Raw genomic sequence first — 9018 nt, 5'->3', positions numbered from 1 at the left:
ATAAGCACGATGCTGTACAGAATCTTGTATAATCAAAACTTTGTACCCCTTTAACTGATATCTTCCTGTTTCCACCGCTTCTCACTCCAGCCCCTGGCAACCACCGTTTCACTGTCTGCTTCTATGAGTTTGACTATTTTAAATTTTTTATGTAAGAAGTGTCGGGGCTCTGGGCGGGCGGCCGGGATGGGGACTGCAGAGCGGGCTGAGCTGCCCGGTCTCCACTGCCTGCCTCCGCGCTACCCTGCCACAGTGCGCCAGTCACATGGAGGATCCTGAGGAGCCTGCGCCCGTGCGCGGAGGCCCGGAGGCCACCCTTGAGCTGCGTGGGTGGCGCTGCCTGTGGCTGTCCGCCTTCGGAGAGGAGCTGCGGGCGCTCTTGGTCCTGGCAGGCCCGGCGTTCTTGGTTCAGTTGATGGTGTTCCTGATCAGCTTCATAAGCTCCGTGTTCTGTGGCCACCTGGGCAAGCTGGAGCTGGACGCAGTCATGCTGGCGATCGCGGTTATCAATGTCACTGGTGTCTCAGTGGGATTCAGCTTATCTTCTGCTTGCGACACCCTCATCTCCCAGAGGTAGGGGAGCCAGAACCTGAAGCACGTGGGCGTGATCCTACAGCGGAGTGGGCTCATTCTGCTCCTCTGCTGCTTCCCCTGCTGGGCGCTGTTTCTCAACACCCAGACCTATGTCACGATTTTCATTCTGGCTTTTCCTGCAACCTTTCTTTATATGCTACAAGTTAAATATTTGCTCAACCAGGGAATTCTACTGCCCCAGATCGTAACTGGAGTTGCAGCCAACCTCGTCAATGCCCTCACCAACTATCTGTTTCTCTATCAGCTGCATCTTGGGGTGATAGGCTCCGCAGTGGCAAATTTGATTTCCCAGTACACCCTGGCTCTACTCCCTTTTTCTACATCCTTGGGAAAAAACTACGTCAAGCTACATGGGGAGGTTGGTCCCTCGAGTGCCTGCAGGACTGGGCCACCTTCCTCCGCCTGGGCGTCCCCAGCATGCTTATGCTATGCATGGAGTGGTGGGCCTATGAGGTCGGGAGCTTCCTCAGGGGCATCCTTGGCATGGTGGAGCTGGGCGCTCAGTCCATCGTGTATGAACTGGCCATCGTTGTGTACATGGTCCCTGCAGGCCTCAGTGTGGCTGCCAGTGTCCGGGTAGGAAACGCTCTGGGTGCTGGAGACATGGAGCAGGCACGGAAGTCCTCCACCATTCACAGTGCTCTTTGCTGTAGCCTTCAGTGTCCTGCTGTTAAGCTGTAAGGATCATGTGGGGTACATTTTCACTACCGACCAAGACATCATTAATCTGGTGGCTCAGGTGGTTCCAATTTATGCTGTTTCCCACCTCTTTGAAGCCCTTGCTTGCACGAGCGGTGGCGTTCTGAGGGGGAGTGGAAATCAGAAGGTTGGAGCCATTGTGAATACCGTTGGGTACTACGTGGTTGGCCTCCCCATCGGGATCACGCTGATGTTTGCAACCAAACTTGGAGTGATGGGTCTGTGGTCAGGGATCATCATCTGTACAGTCTTTCAAGCTGTGTGTTTTCTAGGCTTTATTATTCAGCTATATTGGAAAAAAGCGTGTCAGCAGGCTCAGGTACACCAATTTGAAAGCAGACGTGGCTCGGAGTGGGAATTCCACCCTCCCTCAGGACCCATTTCACCCAGGGTGCCCTGAAAACCATGAAGGAATTTTATTTTATTTTATTTTATTTTATTTTTTTTTTTTTTTGAGGCGGAGTCTCGCTCTGTCGCCCGGACTGGAGTGCAGTGGCCGGATCTCAGCTCACTGCAAGCTCCGCCTCCCGGGTTTACACCATTCTCCTGCCTCAGCCTCCCGAGTAGCTGGGACTACAGGCGCCCGCCACCTCGCCCGGCTAGTTTTTTTGTATTTTTAGTAGAGACGGGGTTTCACTGTGTTAGCCAGGATGGTCTCGATCTCCTGACCTCGTGATCCGCCCGTCTCGGCCTCCCAAAGTGCTGGGATTACAGGCTTGAGCCACCGCGCCCGGCCCATGAAGGAATTTTAATGAACGATGTTGGAAAGACAGGCGAGACTCAGTTGGATCAGCACATGCGCCAAGAAGAACCTTTGCCGGAACATCCATAGGACAGTGCTAAGTTGTCCAGGACACAGCTGGTACTGCCGCGAGGGCTTCTGCTCCTGGGGGCCTTCTTAATCTTGCTGGTGGGGATTTTAGTGAGATTCTATGTCAGAATTCAGTGACGTGGCAGGAAAGAAAGTCAGGTCAAGTGATGCTTTTGAGCTTACACACAATTCACAGGCCCACCAGTGACAATTTACTTTGAGTTAATGTCATTCAGTTGTGCCCATGGATTCTGAGGGTTGGGAATGCAAAGATACATTTCTCTAAAAAAAGAAAAAGAAACTAAGGTTAAAAGCTATATTGTGGCCCCAGACACTGTCTGAAAGATGACGTGAGTAATATAATTCACCACTATCTGAACCAAGGACCAATGTGCTGACTGCATTGGCCAATGGCTTTGCTATCTTTTTAGACACAAACCCATAAACTCAGTGCTTAAGAATTCATACTGCCTGAATTATGTAAAATATATTTTACAGTATATCTTTCCTTGAGCCTAAGATTACTATTCACTGGGCAAATGGTATTTGTTTCTGTTTCCTTTTTTTTTAATAGATGGAAGTCTTGCTCTGTCATGCAGGCTGGAGTACAGTGGTGCGATCATAGCTTACTGCAGCCTCAAACTCCTGGGCTTCAAGCAATCCTCCTGTGTCAACCACCAGAGTAGCTGAGACTTCAGGGATGTGCCACCATGCCCAGCTGGCATTTGTTAATCTTCATGTGAGGTCTAGATCTAGGCACTGTGGGCACTGAAAAACAGTCGGGAAATCTTTGGAGCTGTGGAAATCCAAACAAGGACTGATAATTCCTGGTAGGGTTGTGTGCGTGACCTGCTGCAGCTTCAACCTCCTGGGCTCAAGTGATCCTTGCATCTCAGCCTCCTGAGTAGCTGAGACCACAGGCATGTACCACCACGCCTAGCTAATTTTTTATTTTTTGTAGAGTGGGGTCTACCTTTGTTTCCCAGGCTGGTCTTGAATTCCTGGGATCAAGCGATCCTTCCACCTTGCCCTCCAGAAGTGTTGGGATTATAGGTGTCAGCCACCACGCCTGGCCAGAGGACAAAATTTTAATAAAGGTCTTAGCCTAAGTAGTAACCCTACATCATTAACCTTCCTGGAGTGGGGTACACACTGATAATTCAGCAAGCCTCAGTACATACTAAGTATGCTCAGTGCTGTGAAAGTGGATGACACCAAATTAAGTCATTCTTACCACACCCAATTAAAAGTCAAGAAGCCAGGGATAAAAGCACCCCAGGCACATAACATTAATCTAGTAATTCTCTGCACATCCAGCTGGTGAAACTGCCTGCTGTAAGCTGAAGCCAGCTTTATCCATAACTGCTGAGATAACTTGCTGAAGCTCTAGGAATAATTTTGCCTGCCCAGTTGCTCACCAGTTGTAGCTTGCCAGCTCCCAGGACCCTTCCCAGTGCCAATAAATTTTCTCAAAGAGCTATACTGACATTTCTTTTGATAAAACCTCCAGCCTTCTCTGTGTTGTTCTGACATACCGAGGACCACCTGGTCTACATGGATGCCCTGAACTGCAATTCTTTCTTCCCAAATAAAACATTAAATAGAAAAAAAAAAGAAAGAAAGAAAGAAAAGAAGTGTCATGTGACTTTTAAAAAATTTATTTATAGGCCGGGCGCGGTGGCTCAAGCCTGTAATCCCAGCACTTTGGGAGGCCGAGATGGGCGGATCACGAGGTCAGGAGATCGAGACCATCCTGGCTAACATGGTGAAACCCCGTCTCTACTAAAAAAATTTAAAAACGGCCGGGCGCGGTGGCTCAAGCCTGTAATCCCAGCACTTTGGGAGGCCGAGACGGGCGGATCACGAGGTCAGGAGATTGAGACCATCCTGGCTAACACAGTGAAACCCCGTCTCTACTAAAAAAATACAAAAAACTAGCCGGGTGCGGTGGCGGGCGCCTGTAGTCCCAGCTACTCGGGAGGCTGAGGCAGGAGAATGGCGTGAACCCGGGAGGCGGAGCTTGCAGTGAGCTGAGATCTGGCCACTGCACTCCAGCCTGGGCGACAGAGCGAGACTCCGTCTCAAAAAATAAATAAATAAATAAATAAAAAATAAAAAAAAATAAAAATAAAAAATTTAAAAACTAGCCGGGTGCGGTGGCGGACGCCTGTAGTCCCAGCTACACAGGAGGCTGAGGCAGGAGAATGGCGTGAACATGGGAGGCGGAGCTTGCAGTGAGTGGAGATAGCGCCACTGCACTCCAGCCTGGGTGAAAGAGCGAGACTCCGTCTCAAAAAAAAAAAAAAATTTTATTTATTTTTGTGTATTTATTTTTTGAGATGGAGCTTCACTCTTGGTCAGGCTGGAGTGCTGTGGCATGATCTTGGCTCACTGCAACCTCCACCTCCTGGGCTCAAGCAATTCTCCTGCCTCAGCCTCCCAAGTAGCTAGGATTACAGGCACCCACCAACACGTCCAGATAATTTTTGTATTTTTAGTAAAGACGGGGATTCACCATGTTGGTCAGGCTGGTCTCGAACTCCTGACCTCGGGTTATCCACCCACCTCAGCCTCCAAAAGTGTGGGGATTACAGGTGTGAGCCACGGCGCCCGGCCGACTTTTTTTTTTTTTTTTTTGAGACGGAGTCTCGCTCTGTCGCCCAGGCTAGAGTGCAGTGGCTGGATCTCAGCTCACTGCAAGCTCTGCCTCCCGGGTTTACACCATTCTCCTGCCTCAGCCTCCCGAGTAGCTGAGACTACAGGTGCCCACCACCTCGCCCGGCTAGTTTTTTTGTATTTTTTAGTAGAGACGGGGTTTCACCGTGTTAGCCAGGATGGTCTCAATCTCCTGACCTCGTGATCCGCCCATCTCGGCCTCCCAAAGTGCTGGGATTACAGGCTTGAGCCACCGCGCCTGGCCTTTTTTTTTTTTTTTTTTTAATGGAGACAGGGTCTCACTTTGTTGTCCAGGCTGATCTCAAACTCCAGGGCTCTAGCCATCCTCCTGCTTTAGCTTCCCAAAGTGCTGGAATTACAGGTGTGAGCCACTGCACTCAGCCTTTTGTTTGTTGTTTGTTTGTTTGTTTGTTTGAGTCAGGGTGTCACTCTATCACCCAGGCTGGAGTGCAGTGCTATGATCATAGCTCACTGCAACCTTGACCTCCTGGACTCAAGCGATTCTCCTGCCTCAGCCTCCTGAGTAGCTGGGACTACAGGTGTGCACCACCACACCTAGCTAATTGTTTCTTATTTTTAGTGGGACGAGGTCTCACTATATTTCTTAGGCTGCTCTCAAACTCCTGAGCTCAAGTGATCCTCCTGCCCCGCCTCCCAAAGTGCTGGGATTATAGGAATGAGCCACCAAACCCACCTGGCAATATTTGTCCTTCTGTGTCTGGCTTATTTAATTTAGCGTAATACCCTGCAGGTTCATACTTGTCCCAGATACAGGATTTCTTTCTTTAGGCTGAATAACATTCCATTGTCTTTATATACCACATTTTCTTTATTCATTCATTTGTCTACAGACATTTAAGTTGTTTAAATGTTTTTGCTACTGTAAATAACACTGCAGCAAACATGGGACTGTAGCTATCTCTTCCAGATACTGATTTAATTTATTTTGGATACATTCCCAGAAGTGGGATTGCTGAACCATCTCTTAGTTCTATTTTTAATTTTTTGAGAAACTTCCTGTTTTTTATATTGGCTGCACCAATTTGCATTCCCACCAGCATTGTACAGGGTTCCCTTTTCTCCACCTCCTTAGCTACACTTGTGGTATGGTTTGGCGGTGTCCCCATCCAAATCTCATCTTGAATTGTAGTTCCCATAATCCCTGCGTGTCATGGGAGGGGCCAGGTGGAGACAATTGAATCCTGGGAGCAGTTCCCTGATACTGTTTTCATGATAGTGAGTGAGTTCTTATGAGATCTGATGGTTTTATAAGGGGCTTGTCCCTTTGCTCAGTTCTCCTTCTCTCTCCTGCCACCCTGTAAAGAGGTGCCTTCCAATGTGATTGTAAGTTTCCTGAGGCCTCCCCAGCCATGCTGAACTGTGAAAACATGCTGTTGGAAAGGTGGTACTGATACACTTGCTTGACATAGGGTTGCCACACACTTTCAATCTGTAAAAAACACAATTACAAGCAAAGTTCAATAAAGCAAGGCACAATAAAATGAGGTGTGCCTGTATTGGTAACTATAAAAAGGAAAGAGTCAATTAAACCTCTTTCCTTTTTAAATTACCCAGCGTGGGCTATTTCTTCATAGCAGCATGAGAACAGACTAATACAGCTTGTTATCTTGGTTTTGGTTTTTGTTTTGTTTTGTTCCTTATAATAACCATTCTAACAGGTGTGAGATGATATATCATTGCAATTTTGATTTGCATATCACTAATGAATAGTGATATTGAGCACATTTTCTTATACCTGCTGGCCATTTTGTGTGTCTTCTTTGGAGAAATGTCTCTTCAAATCCTTTGCCCATTTAAAATCAGTTTATAGGCCGGGCATGGTGGCTCATGCCTGTAATCCCAGCACTTCAGGAGACCAAAGCAGGCAGATCATCTGAGGTCAGTTCAAGACTGGCCTGGCCAACGTGGTGAAATTACTCTACTAAAAATAAAAAAAAAAAAATTAGCTGGACATGGTGGCACACACCTGTAATCACAGCTACTCAGGAGGCTAAGGCAGGAGAATCACTTGAACCCAGGAGGCAGAGGTTGCAGTGAGCTTAGATTGCACCACTGCACTCCAGCCTGGGTGGCAGACTGAGACTCCATCTCAAATAATAATAATAATAAAATCAGGTTATGGCTGGATGTAGTGGTTCACATCTGTAATCCCAGCGCTTTGGGAGGTCAAGGCTGGTGGATCGCTCGAGCCCAGGAGTTCAAGACCAGCCTGAGCAACATGGCAAAACTCTGTCTCTGACTAAAAAGATACGAAAATTATCTGATGAGGTGGCATGTTCCTATAGTCCCAGCTACTCAGGAGGCTGAGGATAGCTTGAGACCAGAAGGCAGAGGCTGCAGTGAGTTATGATCGCTGCCAGCACTGCACTTTAGTCTGGGCGACAGAGCCGGACCCTGTCTCAATAACTAACTAAATAAATAAAATCAGTGTATTTATTTTGTTGCTATTAAGTTCTAGGAGTTCTTTATATATTGGGATCAATAACTCATTTATCAGGCCGGGAGCGGTGGCTCACGCCTGTAGTCCCAGCACTTTGGGAGGCCAAGGTGGGCGGATCACCTGAGGTCAGGAGTTTGAGGACAGCCTGGCCAATATGGTGAAACCCTGTCTCTGCTAAAAATACAAAAAATTAGCCAGGCATGGTGGTGGGAGCCTGTAATCACAGCTACTCAGGAGGCTTAGGAAGGACAATCACTTGAATCCAGGAGACAGAGGTTGCAGTGAGCTGAGATCATGCCGTTGCACTCTAGCCTGGGCAACAGGAGCGAAACTCTGTCTCAAAAAATAAATAAATAAAATAACCTTTTATCAGATAAGTGGTTGGTTTCCTTTTCATTATCTTGATTGTTTCTTTTCTTTTCTTCTGTTACCTGTGTTTTGGTTGTTATAACTAAGAAATGATTGCCAAGGTCAATGTCAAGAAGATTTTTTCCTATGTTTCTTCTAGGAATTTTATGGTGTCAAGTCTTATTTAAGTCTTTTTTTTTTTTTTTTTTTTTTTAATGAGACAAGGTCTTGTCTGTTGCCCAGGCTGCAGTGCAGTGGCTGGATCATGGCTCATTGCAACCTCAACCTGCCACGTTCAAGCGATCCTCCCATATCAGTCTCACAAGTAGCTAGGGCTATAGGCACATGCCACCTTGCCCAGCTAATTTTTGTATTTTGTATAGAGAAAGGGTTTTGCCGTGTTGCTCAGGCTGGTCTCAAACTCTTAGGCTCAAGCAATCTGCCTGCCTTGGCCTCCCAAACTGCTGAGATTACAGGCATGAGCCACTGCACCTGGCCATGTTTAAGTCTTTAATCCTAATTTTTGTGTATGGTATAAAATAAGGGTCCATTTTCATTCTTTTGCATGTGGATATACAGTTTCCCCAGCACCATTTATAGGGAGACTGTCCTTTCCCATTTGCTATTCTTGGCACCTTTGTCAAATATCAATTGACCATATTTGTGTGAGTTTACTTCTGGACTGTCTATTCTATTCTATTGGTCCATATGTCTGTTTTTATGCCAGTATCATACTCTTGATTACTGTAACTTTGCAGTGTGCGTGTGTGTGTGTGTGTGTGTGTGTGTGTGTGGTGTGTGTGTGGAGAGAGAGAGAGCAAGCTCAAAAATGCTTTGGCTATTTAAGGTGTTTTGTGGTTCTCTATGAATTTTAGCATTTTTTCCAGTTCTGTGAAAAAGGCCATTGAGACTTTGATAGGAATTAAATTGTTATATCACTTCAGGTAGCATGGATATTTTAACAATATTTATTCTTCCAATCCAAATATATATATGCACACACACGTGTGTGTGTGTGTATTAGGCTGTTGTCCCAGATTAATTGATTTTAGAGACAAGGTCTCACTCTGTTGCCTAGGCTAGAGCATAATGATCATAGCTCACTATATCTTCACATTCCTTGGCTCAAGTGATCCTCCCGCCTCAGACTTCTCCGTAGCTGGGATTACAGGCATAAGCCACTGCACCCAGCCTCCAAATTTAAGGAAAATATTGTATTAGGTTAGTGCAAAAATAATCACAGTTTTTGCCATTGAAAGTAATGGCATTGCTTCTTGGCCTTTTGGCTAAGATCAAGTATAAAAGTAATGGCAACAATTTAACAGTTTACATAATTAAAAGTAATGGCAAAAACCGCAATTACTTTTCCACCAACCTAGTGGCACAACAGAAAGATTCGTACGGCTCCATATGGTGTTTTAGAATTCAT

The 9018-nt window shown here is 46.4% G+C and overlaps 1 pseudogene across 1 annotated transcript; it reads left to right on the top strand.

Annotated features, from left to right (window-relative positions):
• The first annotated feature begins 265 nt into the window (after window positions 1-265).
• Window positions 266-3712, top strand: LOC117072499 (annotated as a pseudogene). Its single transcript, XR_004432815.1, has 2 exons — window positions 266-1696; window positions 2029-3712. The product of XR_004432815.1 is annotated as a multidrug and toxin extrusion protein 1-like (transcript).
• The last annotated feature ends 5306 nt before the right edge of the window (window positions 3713-9018 follow it).

Source organism: Trachypithecus francoisi, unplaced genomic scaffold (genome assembly GCF_009764315.1).
Source record: "Trachypithecus francoisi isolate TF-2019V2 unplaced genomic scaffold, Tfra_2.0 Lachesis_group4, whole genome shotgun sequence".
Taxonomy (NCBI): Eukaryota; Metazoa; Chordata; class Mammalia; order Primates; family Cercopithecidae; genus Trachypithecus; species Trachypithecus francoisi.
The sequence above is the reverse complement of the archived record's forward strand: the minus strand, read 5'-3'. Positions and strand labels throughout refer to the sequence as shown.